This window comes from Castor canadensis, chromosome 8 (genome assembly GCF_047511655.1).
Source record: "Castor canadensis chromosome 8, mCasCan1.hap1v2, whole genome shotgun sequence".
NCBI lineage: Eukaryota > Metazoa > Chordata > Mammalia > Rodentia > Castoridae > Castor > Castor canadensis.
In genome coordinates this window covers 49,749,850-49,766,229 of record NC_133393.1, presented here as the reverse complement: position 1 = coordinate 49,766,229, position 16,380 = coordinate 49,749,850, and the positions used below count along the sequence as shown (strand labels likewise).

Sequence of the window (16,380 nt, the reverse complement as noted above, 5' to 3'; positions counted from 1 at the left end):
ACCAGCTATTAACTCAAAACCTGGCTATTGTGCCTTCAATTTGAAACGTCAAATTTACAAGGAACTGCCAAGCAGGAATCTTGCCAGTGCCTCATTCACTTCTACCACCATGAGGTTTCCAATAGGCCAGCCTGCTCCTCACAAGGAGATCTGAGACCAGCTGGCCTCCTTGCCCATAATCGTCATCCTCCTCTCTGTGGGTCACCTGGTCCGCCTGAACCTGCTGTGCACAACAGCCACCCCTACCACCGCCCACCTGGAATGTCACTGTTTGCTACCCTGTCCATCCTTGTTTTAGTACCCTCTGGATACTTGTCTACTGGAAGTAAAAAATTTTCAACTCTCACAAAAACCTCCTTCCATTACTAAAACCTATAGCTGTCCTGGGGCCACTGACCTAGGCCCTCCAAATAGCAGAGGCTTTCTTCTTTTTCATGATACTGTTGTGGGAATCGCAAAGTGAGATATGGGACAGTTCCCTGCCACAATACTAGGGATTGAACTCGGGACTCAAGCTTACTAGCCAAGTGCTCTACCATTTAATCCACACCCCCAGCCCTTTTTGCTTTCCTTATTTTTAGCTAGGGTCTCCTGTTTTTTGTCCAGGGCCAGCCTAGAACTGCAATCCTCCTACCTCTGCCTACTGCCTCGGTGGAATTATAAGGGTGCCCCAGCATGCCCAGCTTGGTTTTTTTGTTTTGTCTTGTCTGGTTGGTTGGGTTTGGTTTTGTTTTTGTTTTGTTTTGTTTTGAGATAGGGCCTCACTAACTTTTGCCTGGGCCAGCCTCAAACTGTGATCCTCTCATCTCCACTTCCCATGTGATAATAGAAGTATGCACCACCTTGCTCAACAGAAGCAGCTCTTTTGTGCAGATTCTGTGTGTCCTCAGCACAGCAATAGGGAGGCCATCTTCTCAGTGCTCCCGTGCCAACTGTGACTCTTCCCTTAAAGGTCTATGTTATCAGCTTTGCTGTACACCTCCCAACGAGCTTTCCACTCTCCCCTTTCCCGAGCTCTGGGTCACCTCCTGTAACACTCCACGGGCAGCTCATCTTCAGTAGGCTCCTGGCCTTCTTCATCGATCCCAAACCTGCTGCTTCTCCCAGCCTTTCCTGACACAGCCTGTCCTGCAGGCTGTTCCTCCCTCCTGACTGCTCACCTGTCCTCACAAGCTCCTGGTGAGCATTTCAGCCCAAGCATTGTGTCCCCGCCATGACAGAATCCTGTCATTCTCCAATCTCCAGAAAGAGTGAAGACTTCACTCACTCCTCTCTCAATTCAACAATGTACATTGGTAAAAAGGTTGTAATTAATTTGTGAAATTGTAACCTCCACTGACCTTGAACACACTAAGGGCATTCTTCAAAACTCTCTAACGATATAATTCACATGATCCTCTGCCATTTGTATTGTTGTTGTTATTTGAATTACGTATGTGCACTGAAAACCCCAGTAGACAATATTATTATTGTGTTTCCAATAATCATACATATTTTGAAAACTTAAGAGGAGAAAAATAATTTGAAATTTACTCAGGAGAAACAATTCTTATTGTAAATTTCTCATCAGAAACCATATAGGCCAGAAGACAATGGAATGAGTCTTTAAAATACTTAAAGGAAAAATCTTTTAACCCCAGATTTTGTGTCTAATGAAAATATCTTCAAGAATTGAGATAAAATAAAGATATTATCCATGGCTAAAAACTAAAATAATTGTCACCAGCTGATATCAATTTGAAGAAATGCCAAGTGACATTCCATAGGCTACAGGAAAATTTGTAGCTTAAAGAATCAAGAAAAAGCAACCAGATTAGTGTAGAAAAATGTTTCTTTAAGAAACAATGTGTACAGATTTCCAACATCTGAGAAAGACATAAATTTACAGATTCAGGAAGCTCAGAAAAAATCAGTAGGAAGAAAACCACACCCAGACTCATCTGATCAAACTGCTGAAAATTAAAGATTAAAAAAATGTAGAATAACAATCCTCATGATGAGAGAGAGAGAGAAGATGATAGATACCCTGTTGGTTCTGTTTCTCTGAAGAACTCTAATACACTACACAAAGATATTAAGATTGCTTCAACCCCTAAATCCTCTTAACTTCATGTAATATTGGAAATTAATGTTTGAAACTATTTTTATGGAATGAATGAAAGGAGGAAACATGAATGATATTCTAGATTATTTAATAATACCAAAGAGATAAGGAGAAGGAAAAAGAAAAGGAAATAGATGTAGTTAAAATTCTTAGCCTGTGGTTGTTATGACTAATATGCAATTTTTAACCTTTGTAGGAGAATATAGAATAAAATATGTTTGAAATAATTTGAGTGTAATTACTATCAGAATAACATTTAGATATATAACATTGCTAGAGGAGGGAAAAAAAACAAATGATCAAATAAGGAAGAGGCAGGAAATGTGGTGAGTGAAACAATAAGAAATCATAATAAATAGAAATCACAAAATAAGATGACAGGAGAAAGATTAAATATATCCTTAATCACAATCAATAATGTGCTTGCATCAAGTTCTTGCCCTTGCTATGCCTTATCATCAGCTAAATGCTATTTCAAGGTTCACACCTTAAAGAAAATGATAAAGAAAAAAGATAGAAAATAAGGAAATAATCAAAGATATATCAGGAAAATGCTAACAATGGCAGATGGCAAGTACTAATGTTGCACAAAGTACATTTTAAGGTCAAAAGCATCAAATAAGACTGAGGAATTGTATTGATAAAAGAAACATTTGCACACCAAACCACATTGCATAGTCATATTTAAAACAAAAAAAAAGGAAATTCAAGGCTATTTTGAGAACATTAGGTGATCTTCAAAACATTTATAGTAACAAATCCCATAGATAAAACGTTATTATGATTAGAGCACTTGTAATGTGATTAGAGCTTTGCAGAATAGACATATTGTTTTGTGCAAAATAGAGAGTCCTTTTTGAATGTCTGTAGTCAATTTGTAGAAATTGTTCATAGACTGTGCCACAGAAGGCAATCCTAACAAATTTAAATAGATAAGTAGATGATAGACAGATAAATAGATGATAGATAGATAGCAATATAACCTAGAAATTTAAAAGCACTCATAATAATATATGTTATATGAAACAATATTTAAAATTAAAGATGAAAAATAATAGCAACAGTTTAATTAATTAGAATAAGCATTAAAACAAACTACATTTCTAAGTCTATGAAATGTAAATAAAACTCTTATGAAGAAAGGAAATATATGTGGTGTAAATATTTGGAAAAGTAGTCTCTCTTGGTGCTTATAAATTCTAGACTCATACTGTGCAAGTTCAAATCCCAGCTTCATGACCAACTTAATTTGTGTGACTTTGGAATAATGATCTAATGGTGCTCAAATTCCCTTCATGTAAGATGGGAATAATAACTACCTACCTCTTAGGGTGTTATGGAAATTAAATGAGGAAATCTGTGTGGTCTCCTTCCATAATATTAGTGATCTCTGGGGAAGAGAGACAGAGAGAGAGGATGATAGACAGGTAAAGAGATGATAGATAGATAGCTAGATGATAGATAGATGATACATAGATAGATAGATAGATAGATAGATGATACATAGATAGATAACAGATAGGCAAGCAGACAAGTGAGCAAGAAACACAGGGAGAGCTGAGACTGGGAGATGGAGAGATTTCAACTATGTTATAGGCTGAATTATGCTTCCTCAAAATCCATGTGTGGAAATTCTTACCCCTGTAACTGACAATGCAATTGTATTTGGAGACAGGGTTTTTAAAGAGGTAATTAAGGCTAAATGAGGTCATTTGTGTGGACCCTAATCCAATACGGCTGCATCCTGATCAAAAGAGGAGAGTAGGACACAGACACATAGAGGGAGACCATGGGAGGAACAGGGAGAAGATGCCATCTGCAAGCCAGGGAGAGAGGACTAGGAGGACCAGCCCTGTCACACCCCTTGATGTTGGACTTCAGCCTCCAGAACTGTAAGCAAATTTTTTATTGTTCAAGCCATCAGGTGTGTGGAACCTTGTTGTGGCAGCCCTAGTAGACAGAGTCCACAAACCTGCCTACCTCACCCACAAGGACGTGGGCAGGAGACCATCCCATTGCTTCCACAGATCTCAGTTGCTGGTTGCTTGTGCTATGAGTTCTCAGAGCCAAGTGTGGGTCTCATATTTAAGGTGTACACATTTCCTACCACGCTGCCCTTAAAGAAAACCATCCTCTGCTCCCAGAACTGAAATGGAAAGTCAGATTAGATCCCATGATGGAGGAAATATTGCCATGCTGAGCCGAGTGCTCTGCACACTACATTTTATGTCAGTTTAGGGTTTTTCAACAGCAGTTTTGTCTGTATCAAATTGTATTCCTATCAGCTGCCTTTGAGCCTAACCTTTACCTAAGCTGTCACTCCACAGACAGCATGGTATCCGGTCTGGTGGTGACAAAGAAATACACAAATAGATCACCAGGAACAGAAACAGACTTACAGTGTGTGTGTGTGTGTGTGTGTGTGTATTCATCATCTACCGTGGGAATTCCCAGCCCTACAACTTGACTCTCCTTCCTTATTTACATCCACCAGCTCAAGAAGTAACCAAAAATGGCTTCAAAAGCTAAAAGAAAGCAGAGTTGCCCCTCTCGCCAGTGCTAGATTTCAGTAGAGTCCCCTGAATGGCATCCATGCACGTGGGTCCCTCTTGTTACTCCACAGCCTGAACCCCACAGGATATCTGGGAGCTGCCGCCTATCCTCAGAGATCCTGACCTAATCAATCAGAGTGGAGACAGGGAGATGAGAAGACAGAAAGGCCAGGCTCAGCCCAGACCGCTAACCTGATGCAGCCCGGCTGCCCAGGAGAGGAAGTGGGGCTGCCGGGTGGGCCAGTCCCAGGGACAGAAAGTGGAGGGAAGGCCACGCATAACCTGGCCCCAGGGTTATAATGCTGCCCAGGATGTATTTCAGTTTCAGACTCGGCACCAGATAAGTGGGACTTTTCCTCTTTGGAGGAAGAGCTAAGAAAGGCGGAGGGGTGCCGAGAATAAGCAGAAATGAAAATTCATCCAGAATAGTCTCCATGGGACTTCAGCAAAACTGTAGATGTGGCATTTCAGGTAGGTGAGGAAACAGTAGATCCTTCGATCCTTCATAAATGGTGTTGGATAACTGGCTATGGTTTTGGATAGATGGTATAGGAAGAGAAAAATGTTAGCCCTCCCGCACTACACAGCCTGCTACCATGATGGGAAATATTCCAGATAGTCAGAGACTTAAATATTATTATAAAGCAACACATAAAATTAAGTCTCTCCCCTCCACCCTTTCTCTCTCTCTCCACTGTAGAATGGAAAATCCTTTCTAAGCATGATACAAAACCCACAATTCATAAAAGAAAAAATTTAAATTGACTACTAAAAATTCTATAACTAGTTAAATGCTAAAGACATGATAAGCAAAATTAAATGCTAGCTGACAAGCTATAAAAAAACATTTGCAACCTACACAACAGACCAGGGTAAAACAGAACTTTCAATATGTAAAGAGTTCTTACAAAGCTGTAAGGAAAAGAAAAGAATTGTTTTAATGGACAAATGATATGAACAGAATAGTCTCAGAAGAAATAGTGTTGTCCAGGCTAGAGTTTGGAGGTTTGTTTGTTTGAGACAAGATTTCATTATTTGCCCAGGCTGGTCTTGAACTGTTAGGCTCAAGTGATTCTCCTGCCTCAGCTTCCTGACTTCTGAGACTACAGGTGCCTGAATTACAGCTTGGATCTTAAACATTCCCAAAGCCTCATTAATTAAAGGCTTGGTCCCCATGGTGACATATTGGGAGGTATTGGTATCTTTAGGACATTGGGTCTAGTGAGAGGCCTTCAGGTCATTGGAGATATGAAGGAGACAGTGGGACCCAGTCTCTACCTCTTCCTTTCTTTTGCTCCCTGGCTCATGAGGTGAATGGTTTGGCTTCCCCATGTGCTTCCACCGTGTTATGGTGCCTCCCCACACATCCAAAGAAATGGGACCATCAATCATAGACTGGAAGCCGCAAAGCTGTGAGTCAAAGTGGACCTTTTCTTTTTATAAATTAATAAGTTGTAAGTTAGTTGTCTCAAGTTTTTATCATAGTAACTGGAAAGTTACTATGACACTAGTAAGCAGGAAAAGACAAAGGATTCCAGAAGGGAAGGCCCTTTTTACCCATCTGGCTGGAGACCATATCAAGTGTCTATGATGGTGAATGGGGTAGCTAGCCTTTAATACTTAGTGGGAGGTAAATTGGTAAACAATTTGTCCATACCTATAAAGTTTTTAAAAGATTCCCTGAAGGCACAGCTTGCCAACCTTAGGAATTGAGTCACCTACAGGTCCCAGGCACTTGTTTGCTGAGATCCCAGCCACACACACCAGTTAAGCAAACTTAACAGGAAATTCTTGTGCAGAATCTCCTGGACCCTGTCCCCCTGGCCCAGTTGGCAACTCAGTGCTGAGGGAGCCTGTGAGGCAGTCACCATCACCACCTACTCTGTCCAGCCACAGAGATGGAGGGAGCAGCTTCTGATCCCAAAGATAAAACTTTTGCTCCCAAAGTAGAATTGGGTACCTTGGCTGCTGGCAAGGAATTCTCATTTGTCTCATTTTCTGGAGCACACTTAGACTCACCCTCCATCACTGAAACTCACCTTTCTTGCCACCATGAAGAATTTGCAGACAGGACAAGAATCAGAGTGGCCAGTAGGAGAAGCAGGATCCAAGGAGCGAGTCACCAGGTGATGCACCCAGAGGGCAAGGGGCCCCTCCTATCCCCTGGCTCCTCCTTGGGCTGCAGGAATATCAGCAAGCACAAGAGACCCACATCTTACTCCCTCCCTGTCCACCAATCCCCCAAAGGGGCCTACCAATCCTAAGGTCCCATCCAATCAGGGGTCAAAAACTTCCTGGAGTCAGATTTTCATCTGGTCACATGACCAACTCTGCCAAACAATGCAGGTCACCCCCAGTCCCTACGTAACCTGCCTCTTCTCCCCACTCCCATAGATAGTCTCAGTTTCACTCCCTGTTGGGGTTAGGCCTAGATCCCATCCTGTCCAGTCCTTGATACCAAAACATCAGAGTAGAGGCATGGTTACTTTTACCCAGCCTTGTCCCAAGACCCACACACCCAACTTGGAGGCCACCCATCCTGAGCATGCAATCAACAGTACAGAGTGAGAAGTGAGTGTTTTGCTGGTCGTCACTATGGGTGACATTGAGAGGCACGTACATACGTAGGAGCTCCCGAATCCACTTTGGGGTATCAGCCCAGAAGAAACTCAGTACACATGCATATTCACTGAGGCACTGTTCCTAATTGCAATCAACTGGAAACAAGCAAGTATTTACCACCAGGGAAATGCTGAATTTGTATTATAAAGCACTACATTGTAGGTTAAAAAGAACAAAGCGGTTTATGTTCACTGATTAGAAAGATAACCAAGATACATTTGATCCAGATACATTTGATCCAGCAATACCACTCTTGGGGATATACCCAAAAGACTGTTACTCCAGAGGCACCTGCACATCCATGTTTATTGCGGCACTATTCACAATAGCCAAGTTATGGAAACAGCCAAGATGTCCCACCACTGACGAATGGATTAAGAAAATGTGGTATCTATACACAATGGAATTTTATGCAGCCATGAAGAAGAACGAAATGTTATCATTCGCTGGTAAATGGATGGAATTGGAGAACATCATTCTGAGTGAGGTCAGCCTGGCTCAAAAAACCAAAAATTGTATGTTCTCCCTCATATGTGGACATTAGATCAAGGGCAAACACAACAAGGGGATTGGACTATGAGCACATGATAAAAGCGAGAGCACACAAGGGAGGGGTGAGGATAGGTAAGACACCTAAAAAACTAGCTAGCATTTGTTGCCCTTAACGCAGAGAAACTAAAGCAGATACTTTAAAGCAACTGAGGCCAATAGGAAAAGGGGAACAGGTACTAGAGAAAAGGTTAGACCAAAAAGAATTAACCTAGAAGGTAACACCCACACACAGGAAATCAATGTGAGTCAATGCCCTGTATAGCTATCCTTATCTCAACCAGCAAAAACCCTTGTTCCTTCCTATTATTGCTTATATTCTCTCTACAACAAAATTAGAAATAAGGGCAAAATAGTTTCTGCTGGGTATTGAGGGGGGTGGAGAGGGAGGGGGCGGAGTGGGTGGTAAGGGAGGGGGTGGGGGCAGGGGGGAGAAATGAACCAAGCCTTGTATGCACATATGAATAATAAAAGAAAAATGAAAGAAAAAAAAAAGATACATTCTTGAGTGAAAAATCACACATATGATTATATATGTGTGTGCATATACATGTATGTGTGTATATGCCTGCACCGGCACAGGTACTCATCACTTAACAACAGGTACATGTTTTGAGAGATGCCTCATTAGGTGATTTCATCATTGTGTGAACATCATAGAGTGCACTTATACAAACCTGGATGACAGAACCTACAAGACATCTAGGCTCTATGATGTGTGTGTGTGTGTGTGTGTGTGTGTGTTATAGCCTATTGCCTCAAAGGCCAAGATGAAAAAAACCACACAAAATTAAATCAGGAGGAAGAGATGTAATCAAGAGATGTAGTGAATGCAAGGTAGATCAGACTATTGCCAGCATCACACAGCAGACCATTTTACAGTAAGCTTTTTTTTATAAGTGGTAGAAGTGCACTATAAAATAACAATAAAAGTATAGCGTAAACCAGGCATGCTGTCTCACACCCGTAATCCTAGCTATTTGGGAGGCCAAGATTGGAAGACTAGTCTGGGCAAAAAGTTTGCAAAAATCCCATATTAACCAATAAAAGCTGGGTGTAGTAGCTTTTCATCCCTGATACACAGAAAGCATAAATAGGAGGATCACAGTCCAGGCCAGCCAGACATAAACACAAGATCCTATCTCAAACATAACCAAAGCCAAGTGGGCTGGAGGTGGGACTCAAGTGGTAGAGCACATGCCCAGCAAACACAAGACCCTGAGTTCAAACCTCACTACCACAATAAAAAATGCACAGTACAATACGTACATAAACAGGAACGTAGTCTCTTGTCATTACCAGGCATTGTGCACAGTGCAGCACAGTAAGTGTGTTTGCACTAGCATCCACAGAAACAGGGGGAAAGTGTTGCCCTGTGTGTGACAGCTGCACTGTGACAAGATGATGGAATTTTTTCACACCATTGTTGAGCAGAGTGTTGTTATGTGGCGCACAACTGTTTATACACACACATGCATGTGTACTTATGTTAGTGTGTGTATATGTGTACATAAATATGTAGTTAAAGCCACAAAACTATGTACTTTTATGAGAAAAAATATGTATGTAAGTACATAGCTTAAAAATCTGAAAGAACATGTATCAAATAAGAATAATATGAACTGACAAACAGGAGGATCAAAAAAATGTCTTGGTTTTTTACAAGGAGGAGATAGCCATAAAAATTAATTTAAATATATATGTGTGTGTATATATATATACACACACATTAAGTTCACAGAATAAATACAACTGCCAGTAAATGTAAAAAGATGTTTAACCTCACCAGTAGTCAAAAAATGCAAATTAAAACAGTGGCAAGAATGCATTTGCTCCTGGTCAATCTGGCAAGAGGAGAGCGTGTGACTTGAGTTGCTGAAGGGTGTGGCAGATGGAGCACGTCAAACCCCCCTGGTGCCGCCTTGACTCCCCAGCCCATCTCTTCACTGTAGTCACAGCTGTGGTAACCGGCAGGGCATGGCTGTAGCCTGCTGCCTCTCCTCAGCGCACCACGGTCTGCTTTTCTTCCTGCCCCCAAGCCTGCTTGGCCATCTGAACCTAGGAGGTCACATGCCCTGGGTGATCCTTGACTGCCAGGGCTTGGGAGCTGGGCACACCATCCTCTTGCCTGTCTCACAGCTCTCACAGTTCCTCAGAGGGTCTGGAGATGGAAGGAGCCCTCAGTGACTAGAGCAGGGATCAGTCAGCGACTGCCCTGGGCTGGCTTTCTCTCCTCCCTGTTGACCTGCCCTCTCTCCACTGCCATCCCCTGCACATGAGTCCTGAGCCCATCTTGGGCTCTCCAGTTCTGACCTCACTGATGAAGGAAAGACCATCAGCACCACGGCATGGAGTCCTGTGTGATAACAACAGTGAAATGTAAGTGTGCACAATCCTCTACTCTGCACCTCCACCTGTACACATTTTATTCTGCAGAAAACGTGCACAGGGCAACAAAATCCATCCATCCATCCACTCATACAAGCAGCAAAGAAACACATAGGCAAATTAATATGCTAGAGCTCTCTCACTGACATTGTTCTTGGTAGGAAAAAAGAAAACTAGAAACATACAAAATTAAAAGAAAAGGATTAAGTAAATTACATTACATCTACACAAAGGATTGGCAAGAAGCCACTAAAACTAAGCAGTTCCACAGTGCTGACATGGAAAGATGCAAGAGATTTATCAGTGAGTAAGGTTAGTTGTACTATTGCACATCTAGAGTACTTTTGTTTTTTTGAAGTTATTTACTTACATGTTCTCTCTCTCTCTTTCTCTCTCTCTCTCTCTCTCTCCCTCTCTCTCTCTCTCTCACAAACACACACACACACAAACACACACATACACACACACACACACACGCACACCAGGAATATATATATTTGCTTTGGTTTGGTTTGGCTAAGTGTCCTCCAACAGTTCATGTGTTAAAGACTTAGTTTCATCCCCATGGTGCTATTGGAAGGTGGTGGAGCCTTTAAGAGGTAGGGTTTAATTGGAAGCCTTCTGGTCACATGAGGTGTCCCCTTGAAGGAGGTACTAGCACCTTGGCTCCTACTTTCTCTCTCTTTCATTTTAGCCATGAGGTGAACAGGTTTCCTATGCCACGACTTCCCACCATGAAAGTCCTCACCATAGGTCCAAAAGCAACAGGACCAACTAACCATAGACTGAAACCTCTAAAACCATGATTCAAAATCAACCTTTCTTCCTTATCATCATCTCAGGTATTTTGTTACAGTAATGGAAAGCTGACTAGCACACTATCAATGAGCTTTTCATTTTTGTCTTGGTATATGATCCCATCTGCATCCTATTAGCATCCCATCTGCCTGGACAAGATTTGGGTTTGCTGCAGAAAGAATAAAAAAGGGAAAAGATTACAATACTTGGCTCTGGCATGCAAATAAGCCTGTGCAGTAGGACTACTTGTAAATCAGGTTATCATCTTGACAGAGAACCTTCCAGATGTTTTTATTCTCCTGGGAGCTCTTTTGTGCTGTGGAAAAGAGGCTTCTTCTGCTTCATCCCTGTGACAGTTAAGCATGAGCCTCATGATTCAGTGTGAAGAGGGGCTTTTCAGGGCAGGGGAAGAAGAACAGGAACAGAAAAGGAGGGCGATGGGTCAGAAACATGGTTCTTATTTTTCTCCCACCTTATCTCCAGCCCAGAGAGGGAGAAGAGCACTACCTACATGACAGAAATGCTGGTAGACTGGTGGCTTTTTCATCTCTGTCTGGTGGATGAGCTGGAACTCAGAAAAGTGCTCACCTGCCAGCTGCTGCCACCAACTTCAACCCAGTGGCACAACCGAGCAAGGCAAGGGTGACCCTGGGTTGGCCTCAGGGTCAGTACCGCATGGACACTGAGTGGATAACCACAGGTCAGTGATCCCATGGCAGAGGCCAGGGTAACCAGGTGAGGGGCCCAGATGGGGTTCAAGGCAGAGTGAGGATCAGGGGTCAGCAGACAGTGAAGCCAAGATGGGCTCCTTTCTGCCATGGGCAGCCTGGATCTGCACAAGCCAAGGGGGAAACCAGGCTGTGAGTGACAGCCATGACATTCCGTGCAGGTGCCAGAGGAGGCAGCAAGGTGACCACCTGGAAATGCCAGGTCTTCCTTCTGCTATGAGATAATTAACTGTACCTGCTATTCCATTCATTCCTCAGAAAGGGGAAAGAATCTGAAAGTCTGGGTATTTTTTGTCTAGAGAAAGTAAGAGCTACCTGAAGAAATTGTTTAAATTTTCAGGTAAAAATTTGAACCACATTTCAAAATCACCTTAAATTTCAAAACATATAGCATAGTTTAAAATGTCTCATCTGGGTCAAGCATGGTACTACACACCTATAATCCCAGCACTTGGGAAGTGGAGGTAGGAGGATCAAGAGCTCCAGGGCAGTCCAGCTACATAGCAAGTTCAAAGCCAGCTTGAGCTATGTAGGGAAACCCTTTCTCAAACAAAATAAAACAAAAATGTCTCCTCAGCTAACCAGCAGTTAGGGCTCAGACGGATGACCAAATTAGATATAAATAAATCCAAGAGCCTACATTTTCTCTGTACTACTGAGTTGTAGTATGAGAATGATCCTCAATGGCTCAAGCTGTAAGAGTCCCTGCCTAGAATGATCCTCAAACCTTTATTTCTGGGAGGTGGGACTGGTTCTAGAATGATAAGGTTCAAAGCCACACAGACTTGAGATATTTTCCCTTCTACTTTGTACATCTTGTGCTTTTAAAAACAATTTTCAAATCACAGCAGGGAGAGGTACCAAAAGAAAGACCTGGAAAATATTCTGTCTTTCATAAAATAGCTTCCTGGAGTCCTTTGACTTTTGCCTTTTTTCACGTCTGCCTTAGTCGATCTTCTATTGCGATAACAAGACATCTGAGGTAGTCATCAGCTTATCAAGTGAAAATGTTTGTATTGGATGATAATTTCAGAGGTCCCAGCTCGTGATCAGTTAGCCCAACTTCTTTTGGGCCTATGGGAAGGCAGCACATGGTGGAGAAAAACACTCACTTCATGGCCAGAAAGTGAAAAAAAGAGGGTGGAACCGAGGTCCTGCAGTTCCCTTCAAGGGCTCACCTCCAATCACCATAAGCACTGCCAACCAGGCCCCACTTGTGTGTGTGCGTGTGTGCATGTGTGTCTGTGTGTGTGTCTGTGTGTGTGTGTGTGTGTGTGTGTGTGTGTGTGTGTGTGAGGGGGTCTCACTATGTAGCCTACACTAGCCTAGAACTCCTGTCTCTACCTCAGAGCTAGGATTACAGGTGTGAACAACCACACCTGGGTTAGGCCCCACCTCTTAAAGTTTCCACCACTTTCTAATAGTGTCATCCTGGGGACCAAGCCTCTATTACATAGGCCTTTGTGAGATACTTAAGATCCAAACTACAGCAATGTCCTTTAATTACCAACCAATGGTCCGTTTCTAGCTTTGCTCTCAATGACTTCCCAGTCACCAGTAAATTTCATTTTCCTTTTCTTAAATCTATTAACCATTCTGAGTTGGCAACCTATGACTACCAAAAGCACAGGGACAGTTTTATGTGCATTTGATCCACCCAATATTTTTCTCCTGGAACTCATCTACTTTAAATAATCTTTTTTAAATGTTTAGAATAAAGCACAGAAATAAATGAGTGGGCCACCCAAGCTCTCCTCCCCATCTCACCTCACCCTTTTCTCAGTAGGCCTCATCTTCATTTCAGCTAAGACCCTCTACCAGCTGCCACAGGACTTTGAGCTTTTTTTTTTTTCTTTTGTGGTACTGGAGTTTGAACTCAGGGCCTACACTTTGAACCACTCCACCAGCCCTATTTTTGTGAAGGGTTTTTCGAGATAGGGTCTTGCAAACTGTTTGCCTGGGCTGGCTTTGAACAACAATCCTCCTGATCTCTGCCTCCTGAATAGCTAGGATTATAGGCATGAGTCACCAATGCCTGGCACTAATTGGTTTTTGTTGTTGTTGTTGGTCTTTTTTGGCAGCACTGGGGTTTGAACTCAGGGCCTCACACTTGCTAGGCAGGTGCTCTACCATTGAGCTATTCCACCATGTCTCGCCTCAGGGCTTTGAGGATTCCTGAGATCTCACACTTCATTTACCTTCCTCACCAAAGGGTCTAGAGAACCCTGATTTCCTCCAGGAGAAAGAAGTAGGAAGGAAGAGGAAAGCTCCTTTTACATCCAAGACATCAAGGTATCACACTACGACACTGTCACATACTGCATCTCAATATCTCTAAGATGGGTTTTGTTTTTTTTTTTATTTAACAGCTTTATTGCACTATCTCTCATTTTTCACATCCTACCTACAGAGTATATGATGCTACTGTCCTTTTTCAAATAAAACAATGAGGTTCAGAGAGCGAAACAACTTCACACAGCTTTCAGATGATGGAGCAGCTCTGCAGCTCTCCAAACTCCCAGCACCTCATGGACTGGACCACTTTCATTGCACCAAAGAGGGAAGGAAGTGAGCATTCCTAGCTCAGATCTGAATTGCTCCTGTGGGATAAACCGAGGAATGCCAGCAGGACTTAGGTGTATTTTGTTTTCCTCTGATCTAAAACCCCATAATTTCCCTTCCATGCCAGAGGGAGGGTCCCTGCCCTGCCCTGCCCTGCCCTGCCCTGCCCTGCCCTATTGCTACACACCTGCAGCCTTGCCTGTAGTCTACAAGTCACTTCCTAAAAATGCTGCCTGCAATAGCAAGAATCAAACAGTGCTCCATCCAGGCTGTGTCCTGACAGACTTCGCCCCTCCCCAGGAGCCCCTGCCCAGCATTCCAGTTCAGGCTCTGTGCCGTTTTGGGGTGGGTTGTGTCCCTGGTTCCCTTTTGTTAGCCTGGCTTCTTTAGCAAAGTCACTGAACCCAGAAATCAAAAGCAGATGGCAAGAAAAAGCATCCTGTCCTGACAGCAAAGAGTCTGGGACTTCTTCATGTCTTACCCCATGCAAACGTGTGCTCAGAGAACAGAGAAGGGAAGGGGTGGCTACCACACTCACCAGCACAGTGCCAGAGCTGGCATGGTGCCCCATCCTCACGGAGGAATGGAACTTCTCTGCATGCTGTCATGAAGATGTAGGCGGTGAACTCCCATCATTTCCATCCTCAGCCTGGGTGTCACCTCATAGCTGTGCGTGGATTCAGGCCCCCTTCGATGCACCCCCATGAAGGCGCTTCCGATCACCTGGATCAGAAGATATTAGACGCTTGTCTAAATTTATTATTAATTTGCCTAAAGTCTCACAGGTATCAAGTGACAAATCTTGACCCAGATTGTCAAGCCCCAGAATGTGTGTCCCTCAAAGGAATGAAAAAGAACATTTTATTCCCAGTTCTGGGTCCCTGGTCCTCCCTTGTGCCTCAGTGCACAGCGAAGGTCAGCCCACAGTGAGGAAGTGTATTGACAAGTTCAACCTGTTTTCTCCACCTCAGAACTCAAACAGTGGTGGCTTCCCCCTAAATTCACTTCTAAATCTGAGAGAGACCAACTTTCTATTCACACCACAGCTTGGATCTTGTGTTCTGAATAATAAGTTAGGATTCTTCAGTATCATATGGCTTAAAATACTGCTTTTTCCTCCCCACCCTGGGGAACATGTGGTTGCTGGCGACATGGACTTTGATGGGTCCTTTGTGGGTCTATGGAAGCTGGGCAGCCACCAGGACAATGATGATGGACATATGTTTTGGGACATCTTACATTAAAACAATCCCTCAATAACCCCCTTCAAAGCTTTCCTTAATGTCTGTTATTCACTCGATTTTATCTGAGAGGTGGTAAATACAAGATAATTCTTCCAGATCTGAAACATTCTTGCAACAGAGCTAGGCCTCCTGCCGGCCCTTAATGTGTCCTGCTCTCTCCAACTCCCACCCCCAGATCCAGCAAATAAAGCTTCCCAGAGTAATGCGGAATGGTTACCAAAGTCGGGGCATTGCACTGGGAGTCTGGTTCTTTTCACTAGAAATAGCAGTTCAGTTTTTCTTCCAGGATTAGAATAATCATAAAGGCAATTGTTTGTACTGAGCTCCGCGTTCATTCCTGTGACATCAAAGTTGAAAAGAGTCCTTCTTTGAACTTGGCACTTGGTCAGAATGAATGTGGCTGCCATCGTTTCTGGATGACCGATAAGATTCAATAAGATGATTAGAGATTAGTGAAGGGAGCGCTTTCCTCCAGCTGTGCTCCGAGGACTGAAGCACAGAACTGCAGCAGAGCTCTGACAGCTCCACATTGCAAAAAGGAAGGACCCAGCACACAATTCCTTACACACCTCTCAAATCAAATCGCCTCTGTATATCCACCCTGCTAGGAGGAAGTGCGAAAACTGATGTTATGAGGATATAAATCTTTTTAAATTAAACACAATGAAGACTGTAAATGTGAAGCAACTAAGTGTGGTATCTGTAGATAGAATGGGGATATGACATGACAAGGAGGAATAAATCCACTGTTCATAGAAACAGGACAAGCGCAGTGCGACCAGAGTTGTCTTTTATGTCTCTCTCAGACTTCTATCATTCAGAATATTTATAAT

General features: G+C 43.0%; 1 long non-coding RNA gene across 1 annotated transcript in view; it reads right to left on the bottom strand.

Annotated features, from left to right (window-relative positions):
* Window positions 1–16,380, bottom strand: part of LOC141425705 (uncharacterized) — a 102,411-nt gene that overhangs the window by 24,066 nt on the left and 61,965 nt on the right. The window contains exon 10 of the long non-coding RNA XR_012450769.1: window positions 14,842–15,026. This is a non-coding gene — a long non-coding RNA (uncharacterized lncRNA). The remainder of the gene's footprint in view (window positions 1–14,841; window positions 15,027–16,380) is intronic.